The sequence below is a fragment of the Rhinoderma darwinii genome (assembly GCF_050947455.1).
Source record: "Rhinoderma darwinii isolate aRhiDar2 chromosome 5 unlocalized genomic scaffold, aRhiDar2.hap1 SUPER_5_unloc_45, whole genome shotgun sequence".
NCBI lineage: Eukaryota > Metazoa > Chordata > Amphibia > Anura > Rhinodermatidae > Rhinoderma > Rhinoderma darwinii.
In genome coordinates, this window is record NW_027461804.1 from 628,393 (window position 1) to 646,342 (window position 17,950).

Sequence of the window (17,950 nt, forward strand, 5' to 3'; positions counted from 1 at the left end):
TTCAGACGGAACTTTGCACGTGTCATAGTGGAGCCCTCAGGATTCCAGAGCCAGCTTTCTGACATCATAATGGGGCCTCAGAGATAAAAGCCTGGGCCCAGGCAGTGTTGGTCAGTGCTGCTCAGCAGGCAGCACTGGACTGGACTGGATTACAGCTGATACAAGGTGTGAAGGAACAAGGGGTGGCTGTGGGCATGCACTTGCTGCCGCTGCCAGTGTTTATCTGCATGGCAGCAGGGCATTTGGGCGTTGCCAGGAAGGCGTTTTTATGTAGATTCCTCCTCTTTCAGCACTGCATTGTGGTGCAAGCAAAAGAAGCAAATCCTGTCTGGCTTCCTCTCCGGCCTTTATTCACCTCCCGTGTAGCTGTGAGTGTGTGAGCCTGCAGGGCCCCATGGAATTGCCTAGAAGTAGGCTGAATCGCTGCAAGGGCTGAACAGCAGTATCGGGCAGGCTCGGGCAACGCGCGGCCCGTTCGGGTTATCGCTTCTCGGCCTTTTGGCTAAGATCAAGTGTAGTATCTGTTCTTATCAGTTTAATATCTGATACGTCCCCTATCTGGGGACCATATATTAAATGGATTTTTAGAACAGGGAGATGGAAATAGAGCTTGCTCTGTCCACTCCACGCATTGACCTGGTATTGCAGTATTTCCAGGACCGGTGCACCCTTTCCTTATGTGTTGACTAAAAGCAGATTCCAAAAGTGTTTTTTGTCTTTGCTATTGTTTCTGTCTTTCTGAAGGGATCTCCCCTTTTAATCCCATTATTTCAACACCTGTTGGACAATGCATGAGTGATAATGAGCTCATTGATTAAATGCAATTAATGAATAGATTGCCACCTCTTGTTGTGTGTCGTCTGTGTTTCTGTGTTTCCGGCATTTCACATTGGAACACCTCATTCACCTTCCTTGTCTTCTCTCCGCCCTCCCTTTTAGGTAAGTTAAAGAGCTGCACCTGAGCCAGCCACTGATTGATTGATTGATTGATTGATTGATTGATTGATTGATTGATTGATGCAGCACAACAGTCAAATAGTGGAGTGGAGTAGGGGAACAGCAAACAGCCAATAAAGCAGCCCGCCCGCTCGCCTGCCCGCCACAATGGACCTACCTGTGTACACTAGATGGATGTGATGGAATGTACTGTCGTCCCTACATTTCAAGAAGAAGTAAGAATTGCAGTTGCAACAAAGCCTTGCTTGCCTACAAAGAGAGCAGCAATTTGGATTTGTTACTATGTTACCTAGAAGAATAACAAACTGTGCAAGGATGGAGGTTGTAGGAGCAAGGAGAAGTTGTCTGTAAAGTTGGTGGATGCCTATTTTCCATTTTGCAGTCCCTTGTCTCCCTCTTGTGGCCTCCTGGAGGCAACTAGCTGTGCAAAAAAAAGACAGCCTGGCGGCCGGCTGTTGCAGTGTTGCCCTCTCAGGCAACACTGAGTGACTGACTGAGCCTCACCGTCTTATATAAAGTTCAGACGGAACTTTGCACGTGTCATAGTGGAGCCCTCAGGATTCCAGAGCCAGCTTTCTGACATCATAATGGGGCCTCAGAGATAAAAGCCTGGGCCCAGGCAGTGTTGGTCAGTGCTGCTCAGCAGGCAGCACTGGACTGGACTGGATTACAGCTGATACAAGGTGTGAAGGAACAAGGGGTGGCTGTGGGCATGCACTTGCTGCCGCTGCCAGTGTTTATCTGCATGGCAGCAGGGCATTTGGGCGTTGCCAGGAAGGCGTTTTTATGTAGATTCCTCCTCTTTCAGCACTGCATTGTGGTGCAAGCAAAAGAAGCAAATCCTGTCTGGCTTCCTCTCCGGCCTTTATTCACCTCCCGTGTAGCTGTGAGTGTGTGAGCCTGCAGGGCCCCATGGAATTGCCTAGAAGTAGGCTGAATCGCTGCAAGGGCTGAACAGCAGTATCGGGCAGGCTCGGGCAACGCGCGGCCCGTTCGGGTTATCGCTTCTCGGCCTTTTGGCTAAGATCAAGTGTAGTATCTGTTCTTATCAGTTTAATATCTGATACGTCCCCTATCTGGGGACCATATATTAAATGGATTTTTAGAACAGGGAGATGGAAATAGAGCTTGCTCTGTCCACTCCACGCATTGACCTGGTATTGCAGTATTTCCAGGACCGGTGCACCCTTTCCTTATGTGTTGACTAAAAGCAGATTCCAAAAGTGTTTTTTGTCTTTGCTATTGTTTCTGTCTTTCTGAAGGGATCTCCCCTTTTAATCCCATTATTTCAACACCTGTTGGACAATGCATGAGTGATAATGAGCTCATTGATTAAATGCAATTAATGAATAGATTGCCACCTCTTGTTGTGTGTCGTCTGTGTTTCTGTGTTTCCGGCATTTCACATTGGAACACCTCATTCACCTTCCTTGTCTTCTCTCCGCCCTCCCTTTTAGGTAAGTTAAAGAGCTGCACCTGAGCCAGCCACTGATTGATTGATTGATTGATTGATTGATTGATTGATTGATTGATTGATGCAGCACAACAGTCAAATAGTGGAGTGGAGTAGGGGAACAGCAAACAGCCAATAAAGCAGCCCGCCCGCTCGCCTGCCCGCCACAATGGACCTACCTGTGTACACTAGATGGATGTGATGGAATGTACTGTCGTCCCTACATTTCAAGAAGAAGTAAGAATTGCAGTTGCAACAAAGCCTTGCTTGCCTACAAAGAGAGCAGCAGTTTGGATTTGTTACTATGTTACCTAGAAGAATAACAAACTGTGCAAGGATGGAGGTTGTAGGAGCAAGGAGAAGTTGTCTGTAAAGTTGGTGGATGCCTATTTTCCATTTTGCAGTCCCTTGTCTCCCTCTTGTGGCCTCCTGGAGGCAACTAGCTGTGCAAAAAAAAGACAGCCTGGCGGCCGGCTGTTGCAGTGTTGCCCTCTCAGGCAACACTGAGTGACTGACTGAGCCTCACCGTCTTATATAAAGTTCAGACGGAACTTTGCACGTGTCATAGTGGAGCCCTCAGGATTCCAGAGCCAGCTTTCTGACATCATAATGGGGCCTCAGAGATAAAAGCCTGGGCCCAGGCAGTGTTGGTCAGTGCTGCTCAGCAGGCAGCACTGGACTGGACTGGATTACAGCTGATACAAGGTGTGAAGGAACAAGGGGTGGCTGTGGGCATGCACTTGCTGCCGCTGCCAGTGTTTATCTGCATGGCAGCAGGGCATTTGGGCGTTGCCAGGAAGGCGTTTTTATGTAGATTCCTCCTCTTTCAGCACTGCATTGTGGTGCAAGCAAAAGAAGCAAATCCTGTCTGGCTTCCTCTCCGGCCTTTATTCACCTCCCGTGTAGCTGTGAGTGTGTGAGCCTGCAGGGCCCCATGGAATTGCCTAGAAGTAGGCTGAATCGCTGCAAGGGCTGAACAGCAGTATCGGGCAGGCTCGGGCAACGCGCGGCCCGTTCGGGTTATCGCTTCTCGGCCTTTTGGCTAAGATCAAGTGTAGTATCTGTTCTTATCAGTTTAATATCTGATACGTCCCCTATCTGGGGACCATATATTAAATGGATTTTTAGAACAGGGAGATGGAAATAGAGCTTGCTCTGTCCACTCCACGCATTGACCTGGTATTGCAGTATTTCCAGGACCGGTGCACCCTTTCCTTATGTGTTGACTAAAAGCAGATTCCAAAAGTGTTTTTTGTCTTTGCTATTGTTTCTGTCTTTCTGAAGGGATCTCCCCTTTTAATCCCATTATTTCAACACCTGTTGGACAATGCATGAGTGATAATGAGCTCATTGATTAAATGCAATTAATGAATAGATTGCCACCTCTTGTTGTGTGTCGTCTGTGTTTCTGTGTTTCCGGCATTTCACATTGGAACACCTCATTCACCTTCCTTGTCTTCTCTCCGCCCTCCCTTTTAGGTAAGTTAAAGAGCTGCACCTGAGCCAGCCACTGATTGATTGATTGATTGATTGATTGATTGATTGATTGATTGATTGATTGATTGATTGATTGATGCAGCACAACAGTCAAATAGTGGAGTGGAGTAGGGGAACAGCAAACAGCCAATAAAGCAGCCCGCCCGCTCGCCTGCCCGCCACAATGGACCTACCTGTGTACACTAGATGGATGTGATGGAATGTACTGTCGTCCCTACATTTCAAGAAGAAGTAAGAATTGCAGTTGCAACAAAGCCTTGCTTGCCTACAAAGAGAGCAGCAATTTGGATTTGTTACTATGTTACCTAGAAGAATAACAAACTGTGCAAGGATGGAGGTTGTAGGAGCAAGGAGAAGTTGTCTGTAAAGTTGGTGGATGCCTATTTTCCATTTTGCAGTCCCTTGTCTCCCTCTTGTGGCCTCCTGGAGGCAACTAGCTGTGCAAAAAAAAGACAGCCTGGCGGCCGGCTGTTGCAGTGTTGCCCTCTCAGGCAACACTGAGTGACTGACTGAGCCTCACCGTCTTATATAAAGTTCAGACGGAACTTTGCACGTGTCATAGTGGAGCCCTCAGGATTCCAGAGCCAGCTTTCTGACATCATAATGGGGCCTCAGAGATAAAAGCCTGGGCCCAGGCAGTGTTGGTCAGTGCTGCTCAGCAGGCAGCACTGGACTGGACTGGATTACAGCTGATACAAGGTGAGAAGGAACAAGGGGTGGCTGTGGGCATGCACTTGCTGCCGCTGCCAGTGTTTATCTGCATGGCAGCAGGGCATTTGGGCGTTGCCAGGAAGGCGTTTTTATGTAGATTCCTCCTCTTTCAGCACTGCATTGTGGTGCAAGCAAAAGAAGCAAATCCTGTCTGGCTTCCTCTCCGGCCTTTATTCACCTCCCGTGTAGCTGTGAGTGTGTGAGCCTGCAGGGCCCCATGGAATTGCCTAGAAGTAGGCTGAATCGCTGCAAGGGCTGAACAGCAGTATCGGGCAGGCTCGGGCAACGCGCGGCCCGTTCGGGTTATCGCTTCTCGGCCTTTTGGCTAAGATCAAGTGTAGTATCTGTTCTTATCAGTTTAATATCTGATACGTCCCCTATCTGGGGACCATATATTAAATGGATTTTTAGAACAGGGAGATGGAAGTAGAGCTTGCTCTGTCCACTCCACGCATTGACCTGGTATTGCAGTATTTCCAGGACCGGTGCACCCTTTCCTTATGTGTTGACTAAAAGCAGATTCCAAAAGTGTTTTTTGTCTTTGCTATTGTTTCTGTCTTTCTGAAGGGATCTCCCCTTTTAATCCCATTATTTCAACACCTGTTGGACAATGCATGAGTGATAATGAGCTCATTGATTAAATGCAATTAATGAATAGATTGCCACCTCTTGTTGTGTGTCGTCTGTGTTTCTGTGTTTCCGGCATTTCACATTGGAACACCTCATTCACCTTCCTTGTCTTCTCTCCGCCCTCCCTTTTAGGTAAGTTAAAGAGCTGCACCTGAGCCAGCCACTGATTGATTGATTGATTGATTGATTGATTGATTGATTGATTGATTGATGCAGCACAACAGTCAAATAGTGGAGTGGAGTAGGGGAACAGCAAACAGCCAATAAAGCAGCCCGCCCGCTCGCCTGCCCGCCACAATGGACCTACCTGTGTACACTAGATGGATGTGATGGAATGTACTGTCGTCCCTACATTTCAAGAAGAAGTAAGAATTGCAGTTGCAACAAAGCCTTGCTTGCCTACAAAGAGAGCAGCAATTTGGATTTGTTACTATGTTACCTAGAAGAATAACAAACTGTGCAAGGATAGAGGTTGTAGGAGCAAGGAGAAGTTGTCTGTAAAGTTGGTGGATGCCTATTTTCCATTTTGCAGTCCCTTGTCTCCCTCTTGTGGCCTCCTGGAGGCAACTAGCTGTGCAAAAAAAAGACAGCCTGGCGGCCGGCTGTTGCAGTGTTGCCCTCTCAGGCAACACTGAGTGACTGACTGAGCCTCACCGTCTTATATAAAGTTCAGACGGAACTTTGCACGTGTCATAGTGGAGCCCTCAGGATTCCAGAGCCAGCTTTCTGACATCATAATGGGGCCTCAGAGATAAAAGCCTGGGCCCAGGCAGTGTTGGTCAGTGCTGCTCAGCAGGCAGCACTGGACTGGACTGGATTACAGCTGATACAAGGTGTGAAGGAACAAGGGGTGGCTGTGGGCATGCACTTGCTGCCGCTGCCAGTGTTTATCTGCATGGCAGCAGGGCATTTGGGCGTTGCCAGGAAGGCGTTTTTATGTAGATTCCTCCTCTTTCAGCACTGCATTGTGGTGCAAGCAAAAGAAGCAAATCCTGTCTGGCTTCCTCTCCGGCCTTTATTCACCTCCCGTGTAGCTGTGAGTGTGTGAGCCTGCAGGGCCCCATGGAATTGCCTAGAAGTAGGCTGAATCGCTGCAAGGGCTGAACAGCAGTATCGGGCAGGCTCGGGCAACGCGCGGCCCGTTCGGGTTATCGCTTCTCGGCCTTTTGGCTAAGATCAAGTGTAGTATCTGTTCTTATCAGTTTAATATCTGATACGTCCCCTATCTGGGGACCATATATTAAATGGATTTTTAGAACAGGGAGATGGAAATAGAGCTTGCTCTGTCCACTCCACGCATTGACCTGGTATTGCAGTATTTCCAGGACCGGTGCACCCTTTCCTTATGTGTTGACTAAAAGCAGATTCCAAAAGTGTTTTTTGTCTTTGCTATTGTTTCTGTCTTTCTGAAGGGATCTCCCCTTTTAATCCCATTATTTCAACACCTGTTGGACAATGCATGAGTGATAATGAGCTCATTGATTAAATGCAATTAATGAATAGATTGCCACCTCTTGTTGTGTGTCGTCTGTGTTTCTGTGTTTCCGGCATTTCACATTGGAACACCTCATTCACCTTCCTTGTCTTCTCTCCGCCCTCCCTTTTAGGTAAGTTAAAGAGCTGCACCTGAGCCAGCCACTGATTGATTGATTGATTGATTGATTGATTGATTGATTGATTGATTGATTGATTGATTGATGCAGCACAACAGTCAAATAGTGGAGTGGAGTAGGGGAACAGCAAACAGCCAATAAAGCAGCCCGCCCGCTCGCCTGCCCGCCACAATGGACCTACCTGTGTACACTAGATGGATGTGATGGAATGTACTGTCGTCCCTACATTTCAAGAAGAAGTAAGAATTGCAGTTGCAACAAAGCCTTGCTTGCCTACAAAGAGAGCAGCAATTTGGATTTGTTACTATGTTACCTAGAAGAATAACAAACTGTGCAAGGATGGAGGTTGTAGGAGCAAGGAGAAGTTGTCTGTAAAGTTGGTGGATGCCTATTTTCCATTTTGCAGTCCCTTGTCTCCCTCTTGTGGCCTCCTGGAGGCAACTAGCTGTGCAAAAAAAAGACAGCCTGGCAGCCGGCTGTTGCAGTGTTGCCCTCTCAGGCAACACTGAGTGACTGACTGAGCCTCACCGTCTTATATAAAGTTCAGACGGAACTTTGCACGTGTCATAGTGGAGCCCTCAGGATTCCAGAGCCAGCTTTCTGACATCATAATGGGGCCTCAGAGATAAAAGCCTGGGCCCAGGCAGTGTTGGTCAGTGCTGCTCAGCAGGCAGCACTGGACTGGACTGGATTACAGCTGATACAAGGTGTGAAGGAACAAGGGGTGGCTGTGGGCATGCACTTGCTGCCGCTGCCAGTGTTTATCTGCATGGCAGCAGGGCATTTGGGCGTTGCCAGGAAGGCGTTTTTATGTAGATTCCTCCTCTTTCAGCACTGCATTGTGGTGCAAGCAAAAGAAGCAAATCCTGTCTGGCTTCCTCTCCGGCCTTTATTCACCTCCCGTGTAGCTGTGAGTGTGTGAGCCTGCAGGGCCCCATGGAATTGCCTAGAAGTAGGCTGAATCGCTGCAAGGGCTGAACAGCAGTATCGGGCAGGCTCGGGCAACGCGCGGCCCGTTCGGGTTATCGCTTCTCGGCCTTTTGGCTAAGATCAAGTGTAGTATCTGTTCTTATCAGTTTAATATCTGATACGTCCCCTATCTGGGGACCATATATTAAATGGATTTTTAGAACAGGGAGATGGAAATAGAGCTTGCTCTGTCCACTCCACGCATTGACCTGGTATTGCAGTATTTCCAGGACCGGTGCACCCTTTCCTTATGTGTTGACTAAAAGCAGATTCCAAAAGTGTTTTTTGTCTTTGCTATTGTTTCTGTCTTTCTGAAGGGATCTCCCCTTTTAATCCCATTATTTCAACACCTGTTGGACAATGCATGAGTGATAATGAGCTCATTGATTAAATGCAATTAATGAATAGATTGCCACCTCTTGTTGTGTGTCGTCTGTGTTTCTGTGTTTCCGGCATTTCACATTGGAACACCTCATTCACCTTCCTTGTCTTCTCTCCGCCCTCCCTTTTAGGTAAGTTAAAGAGCTGCACCTGAGCCAGCCACTGATTGATTGATTGATTGATTGATTGATTGATTGATTGATTGATTGATTGATTGATTGATGCAGCACAACAGTCAAATAGTGGAGTGGAGTAGGGGAACAGCAAACAGCCAATAAAGCAGCCCGCCCGCTCGCCTGCCCGCCACAATGGACCTACCTGTGTACACTAGATGGATGTGATGGAATGTACTGTCGTCCCTACATTTCAAGAAGAAGTAAGAATTGCAGTTGCAACAAAGCCTTGCTTGCCTACAAAGAGAGCAGCAATTTGGATTTGTTACTATGTTACCTAGAAGAATAACAAACTGTGCAAGGATGGAGGTTGTAGGAGCAAGGAGAAGTTGTCTGTAAAGTTGGTGGATGCCTATTTTCCATTTTGCAGTCCCTTGTCTCCCTCTTGTGGCCTCCTGGAGGCAACTAGCTGTGCAAAAAAAAGACAGCCTGGCGGCCGGCTGTTGCAGTGTTGCCCTCTCAGGCAACACTGAGTGACTGACTGAGCCTCACCGTCTTATATAAAGTTCAGACGGAACTTTGCACGTGTCATAGTGGAGCCCTCAGGATTCCAGAGCCAGCTTTCTGACATCATAATGGGGCCTCAGAGATAAAAGCCTGGGCCCAGGCAGTGTTGGTCAGTGCTGCTCAGCAGGCAGCACTGGACTGGACTGGATTACAGCTGATACAAGGTGTGAAGGAACAAGGGGTGGCTGTGGGCATGCACTTGCTGCCGCTGCCAGTGTTTATCTGCATGGCAGCAGGGCATTTGGGCGTTGCCAGGAAGGCGTTTTTATGTAGATTCCTCCTCTTTCAGCACTGCATTGTGGTGCAAGCAAAAGAAGCAAATCCTGTCTGGCTTCCTCTCCGGCCTTTATTCACCTCCCGTGTAGCTGTGAGTGTGTGAGCCTGCAGGGCCCCATGGAATTGCCTAGAAGTAGGCTGAATCGCTGCAAGGGCTGAACAGCAGTATCGGGCAGGCTCGGGCAACGCGCGGCCCGTTCGGATTATCGCTTCTCGGCCTTTTGGCTAAGATCAAGTGTAGTATCTGTTCTTATCAGTTTAATATCTGATACGTCCCCTATCTGGGGACCATATATTAAATGGATTTTTAGAACAGGGAGATGGAAATAGAGCTTGCTCTGTCCACTCCACGCATTGACCTGGTATTGCAGTATTTCCAGGACCGGTGCACCCTTTCCTTATGTGTTGACTAAAAGCAGATTCCAAAAGTGTTTTTTGTCTTTGCTATTGTTTCTGTCTTTCTGAAGGGATCTCCCCTTTTAATCCCATTATTTCAACACCTGTTGGACAATGCATGAGTGATAATGAGCGCATTGATTAAATGCAATTAATGAATAGATTGCCACCTCTTGTTGTGTGTCGTCTGTGTTTCTGTGTTTCCGGCATTTCACATTGGAACACCTCATTCACCTTCCTTGTCTTCTCTCCGCCCTCCCTTTTAGGTAAGTTAAAGAGCTGCACCTGAGCCAGCCACTGATTGATTGATTGATTGATTGATTGATTGATTGATTGATTGATTGATTGATTGATTGATGCAGCACAACAGTCAAATAGTGGAGTGGAGTAGGGGAACAGCAAACAGCCAATAAAGCAGCCCGCCCGCTCGCCTGCCCGCCACAATGGACCTACCTGTGTACACTAGATGGATGTGATGGAATGTACTGTCGTCCCTACATTTCAAGAAGAAGTAAGAATTGCAGTTGCAACAAAGCCTTGCTTGCCTACAAAGAGAGCAGCAATTTGGATTTGTTACTATGTTACCTAGAAGAATAACAAACTGTGCAAGGATGGAGGTTGTAGGAGCAAGGAGAAGTTGTCTGTAAAGTTGGTGGATGCCTATTTTCCATTTTGCAGTCCCTTGTCTCCCTCTTGTGGCCTCCTGGAGGCAACTAGCTGTGCAAAAAAAAGACAGCCTGGCGGCCGGCTGTTGCAGTGTTGCCCTCTCAGGCAACACTGAGTGACTGACTGAGCCTCACCGTCTTATATAAAGTTCAGACGGAACTTTGCACGTGTCATAGTGGAGCCCTCAGGATTCCAGAGCCAGCTTTCTGACATCATAATGGGGCCTCAGAGATAAAAGCCTGGGCCCAGGCAGTGTTGGTCAGTGCTGCTCAGCAGGCAGCACTGGACTGGACTGGATTACAGCTGATACAAGGTGTGAAGGAACAAGGGGTGGCTGTGGGCATGCACTTGCTGCCGCTGCCAGTGTTTATCTGCATGGCAGCAGGGCATTTGGGCGTTGCCAGGAAGGCGTTTTTATGTAGATTCCTCCTCTTTCAGCACTGCATTGTGGTGCAAGCAAAAGAAGCAAATCCTGTCTGGCTTCCTCTCCGGCCTTTATTCACCTCCCGTGTAGCTGTGAGTGTGTGAGCCTGCAGGGCCCCATGGAATTGCCTAGAAGTAGGCTGAATCGCTGCAAGGGCTGAACAGCAGTATCGGGCAGGCTCGGGCAACGCGCGGCCCGTTCGGGTTATCGCTTCTCGGCCTTTTGGCTAAGATCAAGTGTAGTATCTGTTCTTATCAGTTTAATATCTGATACGTCCCCTATCTGGGGACCATATATTAAATGGATTTTTAGAACAGGGAGATGGAAATAGAGCTTGCTCTGTCCACTCCACGCATTGACCTGGTATTGCAGTATTTCCAGGACCGGTGCACCCTTTCCTTATGTGTTGACTAAAAGCAGATTCCAAAAGTGTTTTTTGTCTTTGCTATTGTTTCTGTCTTTCTGAAGGGATCTCCCCTTTTAATCCCATTATTTCAACACCTGTTGGACAATGCATGAGTGATAATGAGCTCATTGATTAAATGCAATTAATGAATAGATTGCCACCTCTTGTTGTGTGTCGTCTGTGTTTCTGTGTTTCCGGCATTTCACATTGGAACACCTCATTCACCTTCCTTGTCTTCTCTCCGCCCTCCCTTTTAGGTAAGTTAAAGAGCTGCACCTGAGCCAGCCACTGATTGATTGATTGATTGATTGATTGATTGATTGATTGATTGATTGATGCAGCACAACAGTCAAATAGTGGAGTGGAGTAGGGGAACAGCAAACAGCCAATAAAGCAGCCCGCCCGCTCGCCTGCCCGCCACAATGGACCTACCTGTGTACACTAGATGGATGTGATGGAATGTACTGTCGTCCCTACATTTCAAGAAGAAGTAAGAATTGCAGTTGCAACAAAGCCTTGCTTGCCTACAAAGAGAGCAGCAATTTGGATTTGTTACTATGTTACCTAGAAGAATAACAAACTGTGCAAGGATGGAGGTTGTAGGAGCAAGGAGAAGTTGTCTGTAAAGTTGGTGGATGCCTATTTTCCATTTTGCAGTCCCTTGTCTCCCTCTTGTGGCCTCCTGGAGGCAACTAGCTGTGCAAAAAAAAGACAGCCTGGCGGCCGGCTGTTGCAGTGTTGCCCTCTCAGGCAACACTGAGTGACTGACTGAGCCTCACCGTCTTATATAAAGTTCAGACGGAACTTTGCACGTGTCATAGTGGAGCCCTCAGGATTCCAGAGCCAGCTTTCTGACATCATAATGGGGCCTCAGAGATAAAAGCCTGGGCCCAGGCAGTGTTGGTCAGTGCTGCTCAGCAGGCAGCACTGGACTGGACTGGATTACAGCTGATACAAGGTGTGAAGGAACAAGGGGTGGCTGTGGGCATGCACTTGCTGCCGCTGCCAGTGTTTATCTGCATGGCAGCAGGGCATTTGGGCGTTGCCAGGAAGGCGTTTTTATGTAGATTCCTCCTCTTTCAGCACTGCATTGTGGTGCAAGCAAAAGAAGCAAATCCTGTCTGGCTTCCTCTCCGGCCTTTATTCACCTCCCGTGTAGCTGTGAGTGTGTGAGCCTGCAGGGCCCCATGGAATTGCCTAGAAGTAGGCTGAATCGCTGCAAGGGCTGAACAGCAGTATCGGGCAGGCTCGGGCAACGCGCGGCCCGTTCGGGTTATCGCTTCTCGGCCTTTTGGCTAAGATCAAGTGTAGTATCTGTTCTTATCAGTTTAATATCTGATACGTCCCCTATCTGGGGACCATATATTAAATGGATTTTTAGAACAGGGAGATGGAAATAGAGCTTGCTCTGTCCACTCCACGCATTGACCTGGTATTGCAGTATTTCCAGGACCGGTGCACCCTTTCCTTATGTGTTGACTAAAAGCAGATTCCAAAAGTGTTTTTTGTCTTTGCTATTGCTTCTGTCTTTCTGAAGGGATCTCCCCTTTTAATCCCATTATTTCAACACCTGTTGGACAATGCATGAGTGATAATGAGCTCATTGATTAAATGCAATTAATGAATAGATTGCCACCTCTTGTTGTGTGTCGTCTGTGTTTCTGTGTTTCCGGCATTTCACATTGGAACACCTCATTCACCTTCCTTGTCTTCTCTCCGCCCTCCCTTTTAGGTAAGTTAAAGAGCTGCACCTGAGCCAGCCACTGATTGATTGATTGATTGATTGATTGATTGATTGATTGATTGATTGATTGATGCAGCACAACAGTCAAATAGTGGAGTGGAGTAGGGGAACAGCAAACAGCCAATAAAGCAGCCCGCCCGCTCGCCTGCCCGCCACAATGGACCTACCTGTGTACACTAGATGGATGTGATGGAATGTACTGTCGTCCCTACATTTCAAGAAGAAGTAAGAATTGCAGTTGCAACAAAGCCTTGCTTGCCTACAAAGAGAGCAGCAATTTGGATTTGTTACTATGTTACCTAGAAGAATAACAAACTGTGCAAGGATGGAGGTTGTAGGAGCAAGGAGAAGTTGTCTGTAAAGTTGGTGGATGCCTATTTTCCATTTTGCAGTCCCTTGTCTCCCTCTTGTGGCCTCCTGGAGGCAACTAGCTGTGCAAAAAAAAGACAGCCTGGCGGCCGGCTGTTGCAGTGTTGCCCTCTCAGGCAACACTGAGTGACTGACTGAGCCTCACCGTCTTATATAAAGTTCAGACGGAACTTTGCACGTGTCATAGTGGAGCCCTCAGGATTCCAGAGCCAGCTTTCTGACATCATAATGGGGCCTCAGAGATAAAAGCCTGGGCCCAGGCAGTGTTGGTCAGTGCTGCTCAGCAGGCAGCACTGGACTGGACTGGATTACAGCTGATACAAGGTGTGAAGGAACAAGGGGTGGCTGTGGGCATGCACTTGCTGCCGCTGCCAGTGTTTATCTGCATGGCAGCAGGGCATTTGGGCGTTGCCAGGAAGGCGTTTTTATGTAGATTCCTCCTCTTTCAGCACTGCATTGTGGTGCAAGCAAAAGAAGCAAATCCTGTCTGGCTTCCTCTCCGGCCTTTATTCACCTCCCGTGTAGCTGTGAGTGTGTGAGCCTGCAGGGCCCCATGGAATTGCCTAGAAGTAGGCTGAATCGCTGCAAGGGCTGAACAGCAGTATCGGGCAGGCTCGGGCAACGCGCGGCCCGTTCGGGTTATCGCTTCTCGGCCTTTTGGCTAAGATCAAGTGTAGTATCTGTTCTTATCAGTTTAATATCTGATACGTCCCCTATCTGGGGACCATATATTAAATGGATTTTTAGAACAGGGAGATGGAAATAGAGCTTGCTCTGTCCACTCCACGCATTGACCTGGTATTGCAGTATTTCCAGGACCGGTGCACCCTTTCCTTATGTGTTGACTAAAAGCAGATTCCAAAAGTGTTTTTTGTCTTTGCTATTGTTTCTGTCTTTCTGAAGGGATCTCCCCTTTTAATCCCATTATTTCAACACCTGTTGGACAATGCATGAGTGATAATGAGCTCATTGATTAAATGCAATTAATGAATAGATTGCCACCTCTTGTTGTGTGTCGTCTGTGTTTCTGTGTTTCCGGCATTTCACATTGGAACACCTCATTCACCTTCCTTGTCTTCTCTCCGCCCTCCCTTTTAGGTAAGTTAAAGAGCTGCACCTGAGCCAGCCACTGATTGATTGATTGATTGATTGATTGATTGATTGATTGATTGATTGATTGATTGATTGATGCAGCACAACAGTCAAATAGTGGAGTGGAGTAGGGGAACAGCAAACAGCCAATAAAGCAGCCCGCCCGCTCGCCTGCCCGCCACAATGGACCTACCTGTGTACACTAGATGGATGTGATGGAATGTACTGTCGTCCCTACATTTCAAGAAGAAGTAAGAATTGCAGTTGCAACAAAGCCTTGCTTGCCTACAAAGAGAGCAGCAATTTGGATTTGTTACTATGTTACCTAGAAGAATAACAAACTGTGCAAGGATGGAGGTTGTAGGAGCAAGGAGAAGTTGTCTGTAAAGTTGGTGGATGCCTATTTTCCATTTTGCAGTCCCTTGTCTCCCTCTTGTGGCCTCCTGGAGGCAACTAGCTGTGCAAAAAAAAGACAGCCTGGCGGCCGGCTGTTGCAGTGTTGCCCTCTCAGGCAACACTGAGTGACTGACTGAGCCTCACCGTCTTATATAAAGTTCAGACGGAACTTTGCACGTGTCATAGTGGAGCCCTCAGGATTCCAGAGCCAGCTTTCTGACATCATAATGGGGCCTCAGAGATAAAAGCCTGGGCCCAGGCAGTGTTGGTCAGTGCTGCTCAGCAGGCAGCACTGGACTGGACTGGATTACAGCTGATACAAGGTGTGAAGGAACAAGGGGTGGCTGTGGGCATGCACTTGCTGCCGCTGCCAGTGTTTATCTGCATGGCAGCAGGGCATTTGGGCGTTGCCAGGAAGGCGTTTTTATGTAGATTCCTCCTCTTTCAGCACTGCATTGTGGTGCAAGCAAAAGAAGCAAATCCTGTCTGGCTTCCTCTCCGGCCTTTATTCACCTCCCGTGTAGCTGTGAGTGTGTGAGCCTGCAGGGCCCCATGGAATTGCCTAGAAGTAGGCTGAATCGCTGCAAGGGCTGAACAGCAGTATCGGGCAGGCTCGGGCAACGCGCGGCCCGTTCGGGTTATCGCTTCTCGGCCTTTTGGCTAAGATCAAGTGTAGTATCTGTTCTTATCAGTTTAATATCTGATACGTCCCCTATCTGGGGACCATATATTAAATGGATTTTTAGAACAGGGAGATGGAAATAGAGCTTGCTCTGTCCACTCCACGCATTGACCTGGTATTGCAGTATTTCCAGGACCGGTGCACCCTTTCCTTATGTGTTGACTAAAAGCAGATTCCAAAAGTGTTTTTTGTCTTTGCTATTGTTTCTGTCTTTCTGAAGGGATCTCCCCTTTTAATCCCATTATTTCAACACCTGTTGGACAATGCATGAGTGATAATGAGCTCATTGATTAAATGCAATTAATGAATAGATTGCCACCTCTTGTTGTGTGTCGTCTGTGTTTCTGTGTTTCCGGCATTTCACATTGGAACACCTCATTCACCTTCCTTGTCTTCTCTCCGCCCTCCCTTTTAGGTAAGTTAAAGAGCTGCACCTGAGCCAGCCACTGATTGATTGATTGATTGATTGATTGATTGATTGATTGATTGATTGATTGATGCAGCACAACAGTCAAATAGTGGAGTGGAGTAGGGGAACAGCAAACAGCCAATAAAGCAGCCCGCCCGCTCGCCTGCCCGCCACAATGGACCTACCTGTGTACACTAGATGGATGTGATGGAATGTACTGTCGTCCCTACATTTCAAGAAGAAGTAAGAATTGCAGTTGCAACAAAGCCTTGCTTGCCTACAAAGAGAGCAGCAATTTGGATTTGTTACTATGTTACCTAGAAGAATAACAAACTGTGCAAGGATGGAGGTTGTAGGAGCAAGGAGAAGTTGTCTGTAAAGTTGGTGGATGCCTATTTTCCATTTTGCAGTCCCTTGTCTCCCTCTTGTGGCCTCCTGGAGGCAACTAGCTGTGCAAAAAAAAGACAGCCTGGCGGCCGGCTGTTGCAGTGTTGCCCTCTCAGGCAACACTGAGTGACTGACTGAGCCTCACCGTCTTATATAAAGTTCAGACGGAACTTTGCACGTGTCATAGTGGAGCCCTCAGGATTCCAGAGCCAGCTTTCTGACATCATAATGGGGCCTCAGAGATAAAAGCCTGGGCCCAGGCAGTGTTGGTCAGTGCTGCTCAGCAGGCAGCACTGGACTGGACTGGATTACAGCTGATACAAGGTGTGAAGGAACAAGGGGTGGCTGTGGGCATGCACTTGCTGCCGCTGCCAGTGTTTATCTGCATGGCAGCAGGGCATTTGGGCGTTGCCAGGAAGGCGTTTTTATGTAGATTCCTCCTCTTTCAGCACTGCATTGTGGTGCAAGCAAAAGAAGCAAATCCTGTCTGGCTTCCTCTCCGGCCTTTATTCACCTCCCGTGTAGCTGTGAGTGTGTGAGCCTGCAGGGCCCCATGGAATTGCCTAGAAGTAGGCTGAATCGCTGCAAGGGCTGAACAGCAGTATCGGGCAGGCTCGGGCAACGCGCGGCCCGTTCGGGTTATCGCTTCTCGGCCTTTTGGCTAAGATCAAGTGTAGTATCTGTTCTTATCAGTTTAATATCTGATACGTCCCCTATCTGGGGACCATATATTAAATGGATTTTTAGAACAGGGAGATGGAAATAGAGCTTGCTCTGTCCACTCCACGCATTGACCTGGTATTGATTCAGTATTTCCAGGACCGGTGCACCCTTTCCTTATGTGTTGACTAAAAGCAGATTCCAAAAGTGTTTTTTGTCTTTGCTATTGTTTCTGTCTTTCTGAAGGGATCTCCCCTTTTAATCCCATTATTTCAGATCTCCCCTTTTAATCCCATTATTTCAACACCTGTTGGACAATGCATGAGTGATAATGAGCTCATTGATTAAATGCAATTAATGAATAGATTGCCACCTCTTGTTGTGTGTCGTCTGTGTTTCTGTGTTTCCGGCATTTCACATTGGAACACCTCATTCACCTTCCTTGTCTTCTCTCCGCCCTCCCTTTTAGGTAAGTTAAAGAGCTGCACCTGAGCCAGCCACTTGATTGATTGATTGATTGATTGATTGATTGATTGATTGATGCAGCACAACAGTCAAATAGTGGAGTGGAGTAGGGGAACAGCAAACAGCCAATAAAGCAGCCCGCCCGCTCGCCTGCCCGCCACAATGGACCTACCTGTGTACACTAGATGGATGTGATGGAATGTACTGTCGTCCCTACATTTCAAGAAGAAGTAAGAATTGCAGTTGCAACAAAGCCTTGCTTGCCTACAAAGAGAGCAGCAATTTGGATTTGTTACTATGTTACCTAGAAGAATAACAAACTGTGCAAGGATGGAGGTTGTAGGAGCAAGGAGAAGTTGTCTGTAAAGTTGGTGGATGCCTATTTTCCATTTTGCAGTCCCTTGTCTCCCTCTTGTGGCCTCCTGGAGGCAACTAGCTGTGCAAAAAAAAGACAGCCTGGCGGCCGGCTGTTGCAGTGTTGCCCTCTCAGGCAACACTGAGTGACTGACTGAGCCTCACCGTCTTATATAAAGTTCAGACGGAACTTTGCACGTGTCATAGTGGAGCCCTCAGGATTCCAGAGCCAGCTTTCTGACATCATAATGGGGCCTCAGAGATAAAAGCCTGGGCCCAGGCAGTGTTGGTCAGTGCTGCTCAGCAGGCAGCACTGGACTGGACTGGATTACA

The 17,950-nt window shown here is 47.8% G+C and overlaps 12 non-coding genes across 12 annotated transcripts; all 12 read left to right on the forward strand.

The window, feature by feature from the left end:
- The first annotated feature begins 482 nt into the window (after nt 1–482).
- LOC142694223 (U2 spliceosomal RNA) lies at nt 483–673 on the forward strand. The gene has a single exon (XR_012862483.1). It is a non-coding gene; the product is annotated as a U2 spliceosomal RNA (small nuclear RNA).
- A 1,284-nt stretch (nt 674–1,957) lies between these two features.
- Nucleotides 1,958–2,148, forward strand: LOC142694224 (U2 spliceosomal RNA). Its single transcript, XR_012862484.1, has one exon. It is a non-coding gene; the product is annotated as a U2 spliceosomal RNA (small nuclear RNA).
- A 1,284-nt stretch (nt 2,149–3,432) lies between these two features.
- On the forward strand, nt 3,433–3,623 carry LOC142694225 (U2 spliceosomal RNA). Its single transcript, XR_012862485.1, has one exon. It is a non-coding gene; the product is annotated as a U2 spliceosomal RNA (small nuclear RNA).
- A 1,300-nt stretch (nt 3,624–4,923) lies between these two features.
- On the forward strand, nt 4,924–5,114 carry LOC142694382 (U2 spliceosomal RNA). The gene has a single exon (XR_012862627.1). It is a non-coding gene; the product is annotated as a U2 spliceosomal RNA (small nuclear RNA).
- Nucleotides 5,115–6,398: 1,284 nt separating this feature from the next.
- LOC142694226 (U2 spliceosomal RNA) lies at nt 6,399–6,589 on the forward strand. The gene has a single exon (XR_012862486.1). It is a non-coding gene; the product is annotated as a U2 spliceosomal RNA (small nuclear RNA).
- A 1,296-nt stretch (nt 6,590–7,885) lies between these two features.
- Nucleotides 7,886–8,076, forward strand: LOC142694228 (U2 spliceosomal RNA). Its single transcript, XR_012862488.1, has one exon. It is a non-coding gene; the product is annotated as a U2 spliceosomal RNA (small nuclear RNA).
- Nucleotides 8,077–9,372: 1,296 nt separating this feature from the next.
- On the forward strand, nt 9,373–9,563 carry LOC142694229 (U2 spliceosomal RNA). The gene has a single exon (XR_012862489.1). It is a non-coding gene; the product is annotated as a U2 spliceosomal RNA (small nuclear RNA).
- A 1,296-nt stretch (nt 9,564–10,859) lies between these two features.
- On the forward strand, nt 10,860–11,050 carry LOC142694231 (U2 spliceosomal RNA). The gene has a single exon (XR_012862490.1). It is a non-coding gene; the product is annotated as a U2 spliceosomal RNA (small nuclear RNA).
- Nucleotides 11,051–12,334: 1,284 nt separating this feature from the next.
- Nucleotides 12,335–12,525, forward strand: LOC142694232 (U2 spliceosomal RNA). Its single transcript, XR_012862491.1, has one exon. It is a non-coding gene; the product is annotated as a U2 spliceosomal RNA (small nuclear RNA).
- A 1,288-nt stretch (nt 12,526–13,813) lies between these two features.
- LOC142694233 (U2 spliceosomal RNA) lies at nt 13,814–14,004 on the forward strand. Its single transcript, XR_012862492.1, has one exon. It is a non-coding gene; the product is annotated as a U2 spliceosomal RNA (small nuclear RNA).
- A 1,296-nt stretch (nt 14,005–15,300) lies between these two features.
- LOC142694234 (U2 spliceosomal RNA) lies at nt 15,301–15,491 on the forward strand. The gene has a single exon (XR_012862493.1). It is a non-coding gene; the product is annotated as a U2 spliceosomal RNA (small nuclear RNA).
- A 1,288-nt stretch (nt 15,492–16,779) lies between these two features.
- Nucleotides 16,780–16,973, forward strand: LOC142693836 (U2 spliceosomal RNA). Its single transcript, XR_012862136.1, has one exon. It is a non-coding gene; the product is annotated as a U2 spliceosomal RNA (small nuclear RNA).
- The last annotated feature ends 977 nt before the right edge of the window (nt 16,974–17,950 follow it).